General features: G+C 36.5%; 1 pseudogene; it reads right to left on the bottom strand.

Moving 5' to 3' along the window:
- LOC102763939 overlaps nt 1–4,258 on the bottom strand; it is a 199,441-nt pseudogene that overhangs the window by 48,047 nt on the left and 147,136 nt on the right.

The raw sequence follows: 4,258 nt of genomic DNA on the forward strand, positions 1-4,258 counted from the left end.
TCCCCTGAAAATTTCTTAAAAGTACATTCCTTCCTTCTAATTTTGTCTACCACCAGATCAATCACATCCACCTAAACTGTACATCTTAATTTTTCTCATAAATGGAAAAATCAGGACAAAATTATTTGGGGAATAAATCTTGGGTTGGGTTACACTTGGTATATACCGACCTTAAGAAAATGGTAAGATAGGGATATGGCACTAAGTTAGACAGGCAGATTTGAAAATACCTTCACAATGATAGTACTGAACTCTAAGACTTGGTAAATACTCTTAGGGTAAAAATTTGGAGACTTAAGAGCTGATGATCAAGAACTGAGGTTCTTACAGAAGAGAAAAATCAGAGAGGTGGGAGAGAACCAGGAGAAACGGAATGCACCATTCATTCAAAAAAATTTTGTCCGAGGACTCAAATAAATAATCACCAGTGTGAGAGCTGCACAGACATAGAAACTATGGGCCAAATGGCATTCCTTGGATTTCATCAGAATAAATCATTGTAATCTTGAAAAAAAATTACTATGGCAGATCATTGAGGACCACTGGTAATAGAAAAAACTTTAGGTTCCTTGGGCACAGTGGTGTTATATGTATAGACAAACTATGTTTTAGCCAAATCAGAATGCTGTAAAAAATATGACAGATTGCTTAGCCTATAAACAACAGAAATTTATTTCTCACAGTTCTGAAAGCTGGAAGTCCAAGATTAATATGCCACCATGTTCATGAGTCACAGGCTTCTTTTGGTGTCTTCACATGGTGGAAGTGGTGGGGGATCTCTGTGGTGTCTCTTTTATAAGGACACTGATCTCACTCATGGAGACTCCACCATCACTATCTAAGTACTTTTCTAAAGACTCTGCCTCCAAATACCATTATCTTTGGGGGTTAAGATTTCAACATGAATTTGGGGGTACCCAAACATTCAGACCATAGTAATCCCAGTTCACCACAGTCCATACTCTTTAGTTATTTAGTTATTTTTAAAAATAGAGTTATTTGTAAGATATGATTACACATGACATGGGGTGGCAAGTAGTTAGAAGCCTGGGAGCTTCCTGTTTAAGTTAAAAGCATTCTAAGGGAATTTTCTATCTATCATCCCATTAGTCAGAAAGAACACTTGAAGATCTTGAAAAAACAATTACTATGGCAGATCATTGAGGACCACGGGTAATAGAAAAAACTTTAGGTTCCTTGGGCACGGTGGTGTTATATGTATAGACAAACTATGTTTTAACCAAATCAGGATGCTGTAACAAAATATGACAGATTGCTTAGCCTGTAAACAACAGAAATTTATTTCTCACAGTTCTGAAAGCTGGAAGTCCAAGATTAATATGCCACCATGTTCATGAGTCACAGGCTTCTTTTGGTGTCTTCACATGGTGGAAGTGGTGGGGGATCTCTGTGGTGTCTCTTTTATAAGGACACTGATCTCACTCATGGAGACTCCACCATCACTATCTAAGCACTTTCTAAGACTCTGCCTCCAAATACCATTATCTTTGGGGGTTAAGATTTCAACATGAATTTGGGGGTACCCAAACATTCAGACCATAGTAATCCCAGTTCACCACAGTCCATACTCTTTAGTTATTTAGTTATTTTTAAAAATAGAGTTATTTGTAAGATATGATTACACATGACATGGGGTGGCAAGTAGTTAGAAGCCTGGGAGCTTCCTGTTTAAGTTAAAAGCATTCTAAGGGAATTTTCTATCTATCATCCCATTAGTCAGAAAGAACACTTGAAGAGGGCTTTTCTTTTTTAATAATAGAAAAAGAAGAAAAGAAATGGAAGTGTCTGGACCTATATCATAGTTTTAGGTTCAGAATGGAAAAGTGGAAGGATATTTCGACCATAGGTTTCTTGTGAAAACCATCAGCAATGTTAACTCCAACATATTCTTGAGTCTCTTATGGAGAAGTTTAGTTGTAATGTGCTTCTCATCACTGTGGTGGGAAGTTAAATTAGGAAGAGAATCATAGTGACAAAACGCAGGAGCCTGGTCTTGCTCTGATCTACTTGACACTTGGATCAAAGTATCTTACATAGAACTTGACATCTCAGGTTCAGACTTAGTTCAGTTCCTGGACTCACTGATGTTTTCTAAAATTTGGTTTACTGCAAAAGATCAGGAATAAGGAGCTCTCACAAAAACTTTAATCAAAATACCCCCCTCACTGCCTTTAGCGTCAGTGAGAGTAGCTGATATGCAGCCTGCAGTGGAGGCGCAGAAGGACTAGCATGAAGCAAAGGAGAAGGACCACATGAAACAAGAAGCCTAATTTCTAGAGACAAGACGTTGAATAGGAAATCGTGGCTCACCGCGTTGAAAGGTGCACAGAAGTTCTCAGGAAGATTCCGATACATCAGTAATGATAACCAGGCAAGTGGAAAGTGCGGATTACACAGGCCGGTCTGTTCAAGTTGGATGACATCCTTGAATGGACAGACACTTAGGTGTTACCAGGTTACCGACAGAGAACAAGCCTGAGTGAATTGTGCATGAAATGGCCTATTTCATCTTATAAAATATAAACCCACTCTAGGGCACATTCCTTCCTACTTCAACATTCACTGGTCCGTAATAATGTAATCAGGAGGGAGGGTAGGGAGAGAAGTTTTAAGTTTATATGAGTAAGAGTATTGATTGAATAGTTGAGTCTTAATTTTAGGATTTAAAATGCTACTTTTGAAAAAAAATGTTCATACATACTTACTTATTTTACCCACACTTTCACAACTTCTCCAGTTTCTCAGTGGCACCTGACATGAGAAACTACACAGCACTGTGGTTTAACACTTTTGCGTGTTTTGTAAACCCATCTCCTTTACTTACTAGCTTTAGAACTTTGTCACAAGTTACCCCAACTCTCTGTGCCTGAATTTATTCATTTGTAAAATAACACAAATAATAGTGTCTACATCAAGAGTTATTGTGAAGATTAAATGAGATAACAGAGGTAAAGTGCTTAGCACAGGACTTGGAATAAATAAACAAATGTTCAATAAATAGTTTTTATTATTAATTTATTAGGTAATAAATACGAGAAAGAAAACTGAAACAGAAAATGAGCCTAAACTCTAATTCCCAATGAATCTCTTCTAGCCTTTTGACACCTATATTTTAAATGGGAATAATATCTCTACCAATAGGTTTCCCAGGCTTGTTCTGTGAATAACTAGAATAATGAATATTTATACTTTGAAGAATATATTTAAGTGTAAGGTATGGAAAATAAATAAAGATTTACCCAAAATAGCTCTATTTGTACTTCCAAAAATAACATAAGGGCAAGTAAAATATAATGAAAAATATCACATTTAGTTAGTTGAAACCTTATCTAGCTGCCATCATTTACCCAATGGGATGGTTATTATTCTGCCAGAGATTTTCAAATCAGTTAAATGAATCTGTTTTAACTTAGTCTTGGATTTTAAACAAAAGCCTTGAAGTTGCATTTTATTTAATTGCCTATTGATAATATAATAAAGTCCAATGGATATTTTTAAATACCTACTATGTACTATGCATGATCTAGTGATAAAAGTTAAATATGGAGAGTTAGGAACCTTGAATTGGACCTGTTGTAATAATTTGCCGTGACATTGACCTTATAATGTATGTGTTTCTGTCAAGTCATCTATTAAAAGACTATTATGATACTTTCTACTATGCAAAGGAACTATAAAATTGGTTTGAATGTTAAGCTTTACTCAGGAAAAACACTATCTAAGCAAAAGCCTCACCATTGTGTCATTCTTGCATTTGGTGCCATGGTTAATAGATGCAAAGTACAAACCACTGAATTATGCATTCGCCAGTACAATTCTGCCCCAGAGCAAGGTACTGTTGGAAGCCAGCCCAGTATAGGGAAGCAGAAAAAGTGCCTGGTTTTGAAAAACTGATGAGAAGAGGATATGATGAGAGATGACAAACAGACCCAGAGCAATACATTCTCAGGCTGTGTCCACTGCTACAACCCTGTCATTGGTTAGGAGCCAATATTTTTACCAAACTGATTGATTAAGAATGTTAAGACAGGGTCTCACAGGCAATGCGCACAGACAAACCACTCCATGAAAAGATGTTCTGACTGAAGGTAAACAATCCATGTGTGGGATAGAGAGCAAGATAGGGTTCAGAAGGTTGTTTACAAGTCTCTGCTTTATGAATAGAAGTCCCAACACATAAACAACACTTTATAGATAATAAAGTCCTCTCACACACAATCACATTTAATTCTTATTA

Source organism: Myotis davidii, unplaced genomic scaffold (assembly GCF_000327345.1).
Source record: "Myotis davidii unplaced genomic scaffold, ASM32734v1 scaffold132, whole genome shotgun sequence".
Taxonomy (NCBI): domain Eukaryota; kingdom Metazoa; phylum Chordata; class Mammalia; order Chiroptera; family Vespertilionidae; genus Myotis; species Myotis davidii.